The following is a 13,808-nucleotide window of genomic DNA, read 5'->3' as shown; positions in this document are numbered from 1 at the left end:
GAGAGCCGAGCGCGGAGCCAGGTGCCGAGCCGCCCCGCGTCCCCAGCCAACTATCTCCACAGAAAACTCCGTTTCTTTATCTGACTGCGCTACTGCGGAGCGGGGCTCACCCCAGCCCTACTCAACCCGATTTTGTGGAGCCGCAGAAAATGTTTGGCGCCTCGGGAACAGGAAACGCCCCAAGCCAGACCCAAGGCGAATGCGTCGTCCCCTAGCTCAGGGTCCCGAAGAAGGGGGCAGTTATGGCTTTGGATGTGGGCACACGGCGAAGCCCGGAGCCGACCGGATCTGACAAGCCGGGGGAAAGCTCTGTTGAAACTTGCCCCTCGCGCGGCTCCCGCGCGGGCGCCAGGGCGTGAGGCGACCTGACTTTCCCCGGCGCTTTATTTTTCCTGTCACGGAACTACAGAAATAGCAATGCAGAGGCGGGACGTCGACCCGCAGTATTTTGGGGGTGTGTGTCTGTGTGTGTGTGTGTGTGTGTTTGCGCGCGCGTGTTTTTTTCCAGGCTGGCACCGGCAAAGGGAAGGAGGAAGCCGGAGCGGCACGGAACCAGCCGCGACGGAGCCGGGGCGCCTCAGCGGCAGGGTTCGGGGCGTCGCGATCTGGCCGCTTCCAGAACGCTCCCAGCCGCGTCGGCACGCCCCGCCCCCGGCGGGGTTTCCCCGCCACCCGCTTCATTTGCATGGCGCTGCCCCTCCCCCGCTGCCATTGGTCGGCGCCGGGCCCCGCCTACCGCCCCCCCACCGCGGCAAGGTTCCATCCCCCGAGCCGCCCGAAGCTGCGGGCAGCGGGCGGACTGTTAAACCGCGGCGGCGGCGGCCGGGGCGGGAGCGGGCGCGCTCTGGAGACGAGTCAGCGGCGCCCCGGGAGGGGGGAGGCGGGCGGGCAGCTAGAGATCACCTCGGCAGCCCCCACCACGGCCGGACCGAAGGTGCGGCGGCGGAGGGGAGCCAGGGCGCCCCAGCAGGCGAGTGGCCGGCGTCTCAGCGGCGGGCTGAGGGGGGTAGGTCTCCTCGGCCGGGGACGGCGGCAGCGCTGGGTGGACTTGCGGGCCAGGCGACCGACCGGCAGCCCCTTCGTCCCCCGAACCCTCTGGCTCCCGGCACAGGCTGGCGCTCTAGGGCAGGGGTCGGACCGCAGCCAAATTTACAAACGGCTAAACCGAACAGCCTTGGCAGAAGCGGAGGGGAGGGGAAGGAAGGGGTGGGGGCGGATCTAGGCGACGGTCACGTGGGGGAGGGGCGGGGCTTGGCGAGCCTCCCTTTTGTTTTGGCCGGCGCGTGCGCAGAAGACAGAACACGTGGTCCCCTGGGCCCGCCCCTTGCCCCCGCTGCCGAGCCTCACCCAGTGCTGGTGTGGTGACAGCTGTTTTGGAGGGAGGGGGTCTGTGAGGTGGAGCCGTCTGTGTGGGATGTGATCCTTTTATATATATATATATTTTTTGTGTGTGTGTGGAAATTTTCTGCTTTGGTTCAGGCAAGCGTTGAGTTGGCCTTTAGAATTAGGATGGAGGGGAATCTAAAGGAATGTGGAGGGGTGGTGGTTCCAAGTTTGTGTCCGTTTCGGTGTGCCGAGCTGGGGACCGATCTTTGTGGAAGAACTGAGAATGTGTGGTGGTAGGTCGCAGGAAAGCGAAGACCGAGTCCTGCCTGTTTCAGAAACCACGGGAAAGGAGGAAGCTGGCATTGAGGCCAAGGAATAGGGGCTGGAAGGACGTTCCTGTAGCGCTGTCTTCCCCGGCAGAAGGAGTGTGCGGTTGGGTCGCTGCCCCCTCTTCGGGTCAGGGGTGTGGGGAGCCCCACTTAAAAACAGCCACGTGCGGGCGAGATTGAAGAGAGTCGCGTCTTGAACTTAATCAGTTTGCTTAACTTTGTGCTGAGTTCGGGTCAGTAGGCTTTTTTTTTTTTTTTTTAATTGCTGACTGGAAGAGGCAGATTTGTTAGCAACAGGACTTAAGTGAAGTTATTTATAAATGTGACAGACGAATCTGGCAGTGTTTTGACTAGGAAAAAGTAGCTGTGAGAATAATTCAGTAATAGAGGGAATCCTGGTCTCTGCAACGCAGGCTACCGGAGAAAGAGACTTAGCAAGGAGGGGTCTCTGCCCTGTCTCAGTTCGTTCTTGTTTTCTCGGGCAAGTCGTAGCCTCTCTGATCTCAAATCTGTTTCCTCTTGTAAAGAGTTTGGTAATACGATCCCTGCTTTAAGAGGTTGTTAGGAAGATCAAATACTCCGTGGTAGTAGAAATGATTGGTAATCTTTACCAACATTACAGACACAGAATTTAGTCTCAAAAGGCAGGTTTTTGTTTTTTTAAAGCCAGCACATTGGATGAATATAAACAATGAATGAATCATGAAATAGGATCTATTTGATGATCTTCAAAGACGGTTTAGACGATTAGCCTTGAAGCTCAGAGCCCACCTACTTGCTCAAACAAGTGTCACACATTTCTGTGCAATTTTAATCTACAGAGATTAGCATTACTTTTTTCCCCTAGCCTTTCTGGAGTAATTTTTATATGAAATTCTTTATTCAGGCTAATTATATCACATTTATTTATACATTTTTGTTTTGTTTCATGATATGTATCATGTTAACAATGGATTATTTTACATCTTTATTACAGAGTAATTTGGAAAATAGAGATGAATGCAAAAAATATAAAAATAATTTGTATTTCTATTTTCCAATGCATTTGTGTATATTTTTCCTAATACTAGGACTAGGTGGTATTTTCATTAGACTTTTCTTAGTGCATTGTGTCCATCTTTGAAAAACATTTTTAATAGTTGCCTCACATTTCATCACGTAGCTATCGTATTTTAAGTTTTTCCTGTTTGGCAGATATTTGGAATGTTCCTAATGTTTTGTTAGTATAAATTTCATCAAAGAGAATAATCTTTTCTGTTCCCCCCTTTAGATGTGTAGAAAAGGAATTACTGGGTCAAGTAGTTTGTTTTTCTGTTGTGCTATTTTTTTTGTTTCTTGTAAGATCACCAAACTACTTTCCAGAATATTGCCTTACACTTACCTAATGTTAATGAGCATGCTTCCTATTACATCTTTGTTCATCATCTGGTATTAAGTTTAAAATGAAATTTTTGCTTTAATTTGAATTAACATTTTTTCACTCATATCTATGGTTTATCTTTTATTTCCTGAATTTATTGTAAGATACTTTAGAGAACTATGTCTCATTTTTCACATTCTAAAAATTACATAGTGAGTGTGTGCTCCATACATACTTGCCAAGGAACCATTAATATTTAACCTTTTGTCTCTGGAAGATCAAGAAACTGTGACTTTGCTTTTTGCCTTAGTTTCTGAGTACAATGTTAGCAAAATACTATTACTGTTTGACTTTTTCTTTACTTTGAGTGGTTGTCTAGGTGGAGGCCTCATTGATCTTATTAGTTGTCTACTAAGGTGTAGCAAGTTCCCACTGTGGAACTATGCTGCATTATCCAAGAGCTTCATACAGTTTTGCTGCCATTTATCATGATGTTAGAGTATTTTACTTCCTCTGCACATTCATCTTTCATTTAAGGGGTTAAAGATTCCATGCTGATCATTCTGGTTTCCCTTGTCTTCCCTGAGTTTCACAAATAGATGCCTAGTGTCTAAATTTCCTTTGCTGTATTACTCAGATTGTTCTTGATAGCCCACCTACTGTTGACAATGGCAGCATTTACTCTCCTTTAATCTACCACTTAAACCTGGTATGTAATTCTTGTTTTCTTGGTTCTTTCATGAATTCATTCAGTTATCTCTGTTCAGGTCCTGTGTCATTTGTATAGCCTCAGATTCTGGTGAAGGAGGCAGAAAGCCGCTTCCTTTAGGTTAAGAATTGTCTTTAGAATTGTTCACTGGTTAGATTTCTCAAATCATAAACAGCAAAAGATAGGGCTTCTTGTAGTAAGGTGACCGCTAGTTGGGTATTAACAGCATACTGACTTGAAAAGAATTCATCTCTAAAAGTAATTATTGCATTACAGCACTATAATAGAATGTTGGCAATAAGATTATGTCATAAGCACAATCTTAACATTACTTTCTGTATGTTTAGTTTAGAAAAGTAAGAAAGGTATATTATTTACAAAAAGTTTCTACTTTTTTTCTCTTAACTGTTGTCCTGATTGTATGTTTCATTGAATTCATGTGGAGTAAACAGCCAGCCAATGTAAATAAAAATGGTAATGATACTCTTGTCATTGGATAGTCTATAACGAAAATCCAAACATGTAATGGAAATTTTTAATACTTGATGTTATTTTTAGGTTCTTAGGAAAAGTAATCTATATATGGATATGAAAACTCATTCATTTATAATGTGGAGATTTTGTTAATTTTTTTAATGTTTATGAATTTTTAACTTACTTGTTACATTGAAGGTTTGTTTCTAGTCCTGAGAGACAAAGAATTCTCAAATATGTTGTTTTTAGTAATCAAGAACTTTTTTTATAGATGGTCATTAATCAGTGTTTAGCCATGTGAAGCTAAATGTATAGACTGAGCAAATTTGATAGTATTACTTCTAAATGTAAATTTTTGGGTTCAAGTTGATGTATACAGAAAAAAATAACCATTTATATTCCTATGAGTCATGCACTTATAACTGAACAGTAATAATTCTGCTTGAAGTATGATCTGTTTGATGTGTTATGTGGCCACCCAAGTAGCTTTATCTTTAATTAAATTCCTTTAGTCTTCAAAGAGAATTCCTTTTTAGGCATAGTTTTCAAAGTGGAAGAAGTTCTTGCATATAAACTTTGTTAAATACAAAATACTGGGCTAACAGTACTCTAGACATGCCAGTTATGCTATTTTTTTTTTTTTTTTTGCTGTAAAGTAGCATAAAGGAATCTTGAAAACACAATACTATAGTTTGTATTCCTACCTTCTGTTAATCTCTTCTGTACCAATGTGAACTCATTCTCATTAGTTTTGTTGTTTTAATTGGGTTTGCCTTTATGTATTGTAAGTTAGAAATTTTGAGTCCCATTATATTTTAGCAATGCTTAAAAGGATGTCTATTTTGCTAAAAGAATTTATCTCTGCCCCCCATTCTTTTTCTTACTATTGTTAGCATGGATCAACTGTTTGAAACATATTTCAGTGTAAGTGTAGAAATCATGTTCGACTCTAGGGTTCTCTCTTCTGTTCAAATACCATTGGTAGTCTTTCACTGTAATGGTTTCAGCAAAAATCTGCTCTCTTTCTAAAGCTTTGTTGTAGTTTGTTTTACTACTCTGCATTAAAGAGAACTGAGATTATCCAGATTTTAATTAAAAAGTGAATTTTTAGTGTCCAAGGGTAGATTTGGATAGCATATTTTCCATGGAGTATATGTATGTATACCTTTTAGAATATAAATCATAATCAAAATCTTGTGCAGTGTTTTAGTGGATGGCAAATCAGATTTTGCCTTGAACATTAATTTTCAGGAAGAGGGGTAGTTCCTACATAGGTTATCAGTTTCAACTTTGAAGGTAGGAAGATTAGATTAACAATTTTTTTTTTTTACTTTTCTGCAGAAAGTCAAAAATTATTTGGAATATGTGACCTATATATTAATTGATTAAGACCTAATTACCAAATGTCTGGACCAACTCAGTAATTAATTACTTGGTAATTATTTTGCTATGAACATGCAGGTTTTGAGAAATGACAGCTTTTCCTATATTTTATGATGTCTAGAGGATTAGATCACATTTAATTAATGCTAACCTCATAAATACATATGATTTATAAATCTTAAAAGTACAGATTAACCACTAATGAAAACATTCTGGAGACTACATGGAAAGGTCTTTTATTTGTAGTAATACAATTCCAGACCAACTAATTCCTTCCTTAATTCACAATGGATGTTCTTTGGATTAAATTGTGACCCAAAATTAGAATTTATAGTATATGCTTTACAATCTCTCCCATTTTTTATACTGGGTTAATTTGATTTTGTTAATGAAATTTAATATATCCAAAAAAAAATGCTTCGTGTATTTGTAGTTTAAAAAAATGTTTATTAAAGTCATAAACTGGCTTGTCATACTGAAATTCTCTCTCTGGTTGGTATTTTTTATGAGACTTCTAAGAAAAATGGATATATATTAAGATCTGTTTTATTTGCTGAAGAATTATGTACTTTGGTATGTTATCTGTAACTGTTTTATAAACAAGAGACTGTTTTCTCCCCCAACCCATAACTTATCTGTGCTGTCACTATGCTAAGGATTTATTTTTTTTATTTAAACTGGAATGTAAGTTGAAAATTCTGTTGTTGAAACAAATAAGTGAAATTCAAATCCAATATAAAGAATTGGTTTTTGGATTATCTGGAACTGTTGCCAGTTGACAGAGAATCAGGATTATTTAGTTGTTTTCCTTAGAAGAGTTCTGATGCAGTTTCCTAAGTTGTAGTTTTGCTTCTTAAATCCTTTTATCTTGGCAGTTTAGTTTCTATATGTTGTGACTGAAAGAAATTTGATTTTTCCCCAGTTTGCTTCCTTCTAAGTTCTTTAAAGTTCTATACCCTTAGACTAAACTCTTTTAGAGATGGGACCGATTGTACCTGAGTGTCTTGGGTTGTAGGAAATAAGTAATCATCAAAGATGATGATGATGCCAGTATTTTAGTAGCTAGAAAGATATTTCTAATATTTAGCTAGGATACAAACACTTTTTACTCTCTGCAATTAATGTATATAATTGGAAACCTGAATAATTATAAATTAAATAATAAGATCAAGCCACTTCTTAGAAAGCCCTTTGAGGATTTGCCTTTTCCATACTCTGTGTAGCCTTGAATACTATAGGTACCTAAAAATATTAAATAGTATTTTTGGCTAAAAAAATTTGAAGGCTGAAATATTTAACAGTTGTTCCTTCGTTACTTAGGAGGATTGTATACTTTATATTTTTTGCTATCTGGTGCAGTATTAATCCCTAATCATATGTGACTTTTGAGCACTTGAACTGTGGTTATTCAGCATAAAGTAGAACACTGGATTTTCAAGACTTGGCACACATAAAAAAGAATGTATACTTAATCATCATATTTTTATGTTGGTTACATATTGACATGATATTTTGTATATACTCGGTTAAATTAAATTAAAATTATTTTCCCTGTTTCTTTTTTACTTTTTAAAAAATGTCTGTTAGCGAGTTTAAAATCACATATGTAGCTTACATCATCATTTCAATTGAAGTGATGGTCTGTACTCATGTTTTCTTTTTTCTCCTGAGATTCATTTCACGATAAAATATCTCATGAACCTCCTTCTTTGAAATTTTAAATAATTTTTTATTCTGGATACTGATTATTCAAGAAATATTTATTAAAAGCCTTATATATGCCAAACAGTAGGATACAGGAGTGAATGAAAACATACAAAATCTGCCTTCATGTAGTATTTGTCTATTGAAAAAAAATAGGTGATAAGAAACTAATTTTTAGTAAAAGTTTTTAAATAGTTAATATTTGTTGTAAGCATATTATTGTATATAATTTCCTGTAATACAATTTTAATACAGTACTATCTTATAAGTGATATATGTTATTTAATTTAGTGTGGCAGTTATCTTGGTTGGTGTTATTTGAGCTTCCTGGATCTGAAGTTTTCTAACATTACTTGGGGAAATTCTCAATCATTATTGTTTCAAATATTTCTTCTGTTCTTTTTTCTCTTCTCCTTCAGATGTTCTCTTTTGTATATTGCCACAACTTGTATAGTTGTCCCACAATTCTTGGATATTCTTTTCTGGCTTTGTTTTTCTGGTTTTTTTTTTTTTTTTCCGCTTTAATTTTTGTTCTGTTTCCTTTTCAGTTCTGATGGTTCCAGTTCTTGATACTTCTTCAAACTCAGATCTTCTTTCACTAGCCATATGTAGGCTACTAATAAGCCCATCAATGGCATTATTCATTTCTGTAACAGTGTTTTTGATCCCTAACATTCCTTTTTAATTCTTTCTTAGAATTTCTATCTCACTGCTTACATTTTACATCCATTGTTGCAAGTTGTCTGTTTTTTTCCATTAGAGCCATTAGCATTATTAATCATAGTTGTTTTGAATTCCTATTTTCATATTTCCCACATCTCTGCTTTTCCTGAGTTTGGTTCTGATACCTGCTTTCTCTCTTCAAACATCTTTTTTTTTTGCCTTTTAGCATGATTTCTAATTTTTTGTTGAGACCTAGACAGGATGCAGTGAGTAAAAGGAGCTCCACTAAGAAGGCCTATAGTAAAATGTGGGTAGGGAAGACACTGTCTAGTACAGTGACAATGTCTAACACAATGTCTTTATGCTATGAGCTTCACAAATGCTTCTCAGCTTTTTCTTCCCTTGGATAGAATAAGGTGGCCAGCAGGGATTATGATTGGGTATTTCCTCTTGCTTATGTGGAAAGCTAAAGCAGGCTGGAATATTTGGAATGTACATTTTAAAAAATGACTTTTCAACAGATTTTTAAAAACTATGTCATTGGCCACTTCTGTATTCTCATTTTATTTGACATCTCTAGCAGTTTGATATAATTGAAAATGTATGCTTTCTATACTTTTAAACACTTTGGTATCTTGATTCTATAACCTCTTGAACTTCTGTCTTTTTTTAAAAAAGATTTATTTATTTATTTGAAAGTCAGAGTTACACAGAGAGAGGAGAGGCAGAGAGAGAGAGAGAGGTCTTCCATCCTATGGTTTGCTCTCCAGATGGCCACAACGGCCGGAGCTGTGCCAATCCGAAGCCAGGAGCCAGGAGCTTCTTCCAGGTCTCCCACATGGGTGCAGGGGCCCAAGGACTTGGGCCATCTTCCACTGCTTTCCCAGGCTATAGTAGAGAGCTGGATTGGAAGAGGAGCAGCCAGGTCTCAAACTGGCGCCCAGCACTTCTGGCCAGGTTGTTAACCCACTGCGCCACAGCGCCGGCCCCAACTTACTTCTATCTTAATAATGTTCTTTTTAAGTCCCTTTTAGGGCTTGTCTTGTTTTTCAGTTCCTCTTTGTTTGCTCAGATAAATGGGAGTGAACCCCTTGGCTTAATCCAGAACTCCTTTCTCTTCCTTACTTATAATTGCTCCCTAGGTCAACTCATTGAGTCCAATGGCTATAAAGACTATTTATGTATCAGTGATCTCCCCAAATAATGTTTCTAACTCTGCCCTCTCACTACCTCCACTTGGATGGTTAATAGGCACCTCAAATATAGCATATTACAAACAAAGGGTGCTTCTTTGTCCTCCAGTGTTCTAAGTCTACCGTTCTAAGTCTACCACATTTCAGAAAAGAGCACCACTAACCGCATAGTTGCTTAGGCCCAAAGCAAGGCATCATTCTTGAATTCTTTCTTTCCATTAAGTGTTACAGAATCATGACTATGAAAAGTTTTGTTGACTGTACCTTGAAACATGTTCTAAATTCATTTGTTTTTCTTCACTTCTACTGCCTAGCTAGCCCATGCTGCCAATATTACCTCTTGCTTGGATTACTTCAGGAGCTTCCTGACTGGTTGTGGCCTCCATTCTTTATAGACTACCCAGACTAATTTTAGAAGGTAAAACTGCCAGTCAGAATAAGTATTCCCTTATGTAAATCTCTAGTGTCTTTTCTTTGACTCATATAAAATGTCCATGGTTTCATCCCTATCTATCGTATTTCCTCTCTGTTCTATTATATTTTAGATATATTTGCCATTTTTGCTACACAAACAATCCAAAATTACTTTTCCTTGAAACTTTCTATTACCTTTTTTGTTTAAAACACACATACCCTAAATTATTTCTTTTAAAGTTTATTTAGTTTTATGTATTCAAAAGGCAGGGGGTAGGGGAGAGAAAGAGAGAGAAATCTTCCATATGCTTGTTCAGGAGCCAGGAATTCAGGAACCACATATTGAGTGGCAGGGACCCATAATCCTGCTGCCTCTCAGGGTACACATTAGCACAAAGCTGGATTGGAAGTGAAGTAGCTAGGACTTCAATTAGGAACTTCCTGGCACTCTGATAATGCAATGCAATGTTCCTAGAGTGTCCCAAGTGGTGGCTTAAGCCACTGTGTCACAGTATCCTAAATTCTTTGTTACCTTGTTATTGTCCTTTCAGCTCTCAGAGAAGATGTGATCAACATAGAGCCATTTTCTCACCTACTCAAATGTAGTCATGCTCTAAACTATGTAATTATTATAAAAACATCTGTAGAATACTTATTCACTTGATAATTCTTATTTGCTTATTTATTTTCTACCTCCCATTTACTAATATGTAAGCTCAGTGATAGTAGGAAACTTATTTGTCCTATTTACTGCCATCTTTCTAGTACCTAGCATAAAGTCTGTCACATGTTCCTCATAAAAATATTTTAAGTGATTTGGTGAATGTTTGGTTTTGGTATGACTATACCAAACCTAGCTTCTACCAAAAATAAGAATTATTTTTATAACTTAATGTTGGTCTTTTTTTATTTTCCTTCTTAAAAATTATTTCCTTATTTGTGAATTTTTGTTTCTAAAAGGTTGAAATTATTTTTTTCTGCCATGAATAATATATTGTGGTATGAATATTCTGTGTCCCAAATGAAAGCCAGATGGCTTGATATTCTGCTTGTTTTTAAATTGGCTTCTGACGTACTGGATATATTTAAATGTTAGGAAAGAATGGTGATCACATGGAATACAACTAAAGAGATATCTTGAGGTGACTTTATAAAATTAGTATTCATCATTTTAATACTTTTCAAATAAGTATTCCCATTATATTTAGCTTCTAATAAGTTCTCCATTATGCATATAAATGAAATAGTATCCATTGAAATATAAATACACTTTAAAACTTAGAGTGGTTGGTCAAAACCATTATTCAGAGTTAACCCAAATGATAAACTCTGACCTTCTATAGCATGCACATCTAATTTCCAACAATTCCTGAACACAGATCTTCTGAATATATGAGGGTGCTTCAAAAGTTCTTGGAATTAAAATAGTTTGCTTTTGTTGTAAAACATTTTGAAGTCCATATATAATTTTTCATAATATATATTTTCTATGAACTTTTTTGAAGACCTTCATTTATGTCAGAGATTCTGAAACTGTTCTGTTTTAAACCATTTACAATGTTTATTTTATTTGGCCTTTAATTTTGTAGAAGTCTAATTTCTTGATTTTTTTTTTGTTTATGAATAATGCCTTTGCTGTCACATCTAAAAATATATTTACCTATCTCAGTGTCACAAAGATTTTTTCCTACTTTTTTCTATAAAGTTCTGTTTCTTTAGTCTTTACATTCATGATTCAGTCTAATGGATTTGACCAATTTTATATAAAGTATGAAGTATGTCTTATGGTTATTTTTTTTTGCATGTTGATGTCCATTGCTCCAGAAACTGTTTTTTTAAGAAGAAGAAAAAAAACAAAGACTGATTTTTCTGTACTTAATTGCTTTTACATCTTTGTTAAAACAATTGTTTGGGGGGATCTATTTTTAAGCTTTCTATTTTTTTGTTGATCTTTGTGTGCTTCCTTTTGCTAATGCCACACTGTCTTAGTAAATTGAGAAGTAGTGTGAATCCTTCAACATTGTTCTTTTTTAAAATTATTTTGGCTATTCTAGTTCCTTTGACTTTCTAAATAAGTCTTTGAATCATCTTGTTAATACCAGCAAAAACATCTTGCCAGTATTTTTATTGAGACTATTTAATTTTACACATCAGTTTGAAGAGAATATCTCCACAATAATGAATAATTTAATCCATGAAAATTATATATAGCTCCATTTATTTAGATCACCTTGTTTCTTTTTTATTGATATTTTTGTATTTTCAGTATGTAGATTAGACACATATTTTGTTAAATTTATACCTAAATATTTTGGAGGTATTGGAATTATTAATGTTAAACATTTCTATTTCCAGTTTTTCACTTATAGTATAAAGAAATATAAAACATTTTTGTATGTTGACCTTGTGTTTGCTGCCTTACTAAACTCATTAATTTTAAGTACTATTTTTGTATTTTCCTTTATAGGAAATCATGTCATCTGTATATAGAGACAATTATACTTTTCTTAAAATCTGCATTTTTTTTGTTGTTGTTGCCCCATTTCACTGACTAGGACCTCCTGTGTGACACTGAATTTAAGTGATAAGAGCAGATACCTTGCCTCATTCTCACTCTTAGGGACAAAAAGCATTCAGTCTTTCATCGTTAATTATGATCTGAACTATAGGCTTTTGTACATGTACATGATTTTTATCGGGTTAAGGAATTTCCTTCTTTTTTCTAATTCTCTGTTTTATCCCTTATCATGAATGGGCATTGAATTTTGTCAAATGATTTTTCTTTTTTCCTTTTTTTTTTTTTTGAAAGATTTACTTATTTATTTGAGAGGTAGAGTTATAGACAGAGAGAGAGAGAGACAGAAAGATCTTCCATCCACTGGTTTACTCTCCAAATAGCTGCAATGGCAGGAGCTGGGATGATCAGAAGCCAGGAGGCAGGAGTTTCTTCTGGGTCTTCCACGTGGGTGCAGGGGCCCAAGGACTTGGTCCATCTTCCACTACTTTCCCAGGCCATAGCAGAGAGCTGGATCCATAGAAGAGCAGCTGGGACTTGAATCAGCGCCCATATGGGCTCCCATATGGGATGCCGTGCCACAGCACTGTTCCCTCTCCCCGCCTTTTTTTTTTTTTTTTTTTTTTAATGAGTATTTACTTGAGAGGCAGAGAGAGAGAGAGGTCTTCCATCCACTGGTTCATTCCCCAAATGGCAACAACAGTAGGAGCTAGGATAATTGGAAGCTAGGAACAGAGCAAGGAGTTTCTTCTGGGTCTCCCACATAGATGCAGGGGCCTAAGCACTTGGGCCATCGTCCACTGTTTTCTCAGGCAGGTAGCAGGATCATAAGTGGAACAGCTAGGACTCGAACTGGCACCCATATGGGAAGCCGGTGCTATGGTTGGATGCTTAACCTACTGTACCACAGTACTGGCCCCAGTCAATTGCTTTTTCTATATCTATTAACATATTTTTTTCTTTTCACGATTTTTTAAAGTGCTGAACATTTTTAAAAATGGGGCTGGCTTTGTGGTGCAGGGAAGTCAGCTGCCATCTGTAATGCTGGTGTCCAATATCATAGTATCAATTTGAGTCTTGGCTGCTGTGCTTCCAATCCAGCTCCCGGTTAATGTGCCTGGAAAGGCTGTGGAAGATGGCATAAGTGCTTGGGCCCTTGCACCCATATGGGAGACACAAATTGAACACGGCCTTGGGGCCAGTGCCATGCCTCACTTGGTTAATCCTCCACCTGCAGCACTGGCATCCCATGTGGGCGCCGGGTTCTAGTCCCAGTTGCTCCTCTTCCAGTCCAGCTCTCTGCTGTGGCTCAGGAAGGCAGTGGATGATGGCCCAAGTACTTGGGTCCTTTTACCTGCATGGGAGACCAGGAGAGAGCACCTGGCTCCTGGCTTCAGATCGGCGTAGCTCCAGCCGTAGTGGCCATTTGGGGGGGTGAACCAATGGAAGGAAGACCTTTCTCTCTCTCTCCCTCTCACTGTCTAACTCTATTTGTCAAATAAATAAATTAAAAAAAAAAACCTGCCTCTTGGCTTCAGCTTCAATCAGCCCTGGCTGTTGTGGCCATTTGGGTATGGATAGAAGATTAATCATCTCTCTCTCTCCCCTCCATTATGCCTTTGAAATACGTACATGCATAAAATCTAGTTTTGCATTTATGAAATAAGCCAGTTGGTTGTTACATACTGTGCCTTTTATATATTGCTGTGTTTGTATATTTATTTTAAAAACAGTAGTT

At 38.0% G+C, this 13,808-nt stretch overlaps 1 protein-coding gene across 6 annotated transcripts in view; it reads left to right on the top strand.

Moving 5' to 3' along the window:
• Positions 1-889: 889 nt before the first annotated feature.
• Positions 890-13,808, top strand: part of KANSL1L (KAT8 regulatory NSL complex subunit 1 like) — a 179,272-nt gene continuing 166,353 nt past the window's right edge. For 2 of the 6 annotated variants that reach the window (XM_062190921.1, XM_062190875.1), the window contains exon 1: positions 894-1,006. The gene's annotated coding sequence lies outside the window, so the exon portion shown is untranslated. Of the gene's footprint in view, positions 1,007-3,269; positions 3,725-9,539; positions 9,560-13,808 lie in introns of those variants that run through there. The other 4 variants (XM_062190902.1, XM_062190883.1, XM_062190892.1 and 1 more) reach the window with 4 other exon arrangements.

Source organism: Lepus europaeus, chromosome 1 (genome assembly GCF_033115175.1).
Source record: "Lepus europaeus isolate LE1 chromosome 1, mLepTim1.pri, whole genome shotgun sequence".
NCBI classification, from domain to species: domain Eukaryota; kingdom Metazoa; phylum Chordata; class Mammalia; order Lagomorpha; family Leporidae; genus Lepus; species Lepus europaeus.
The sequence above is the reverse complement of the archived record's forward strand: the minus strand, read 5'-3'. Positions and strand labels throughout refer to the sequence as shown.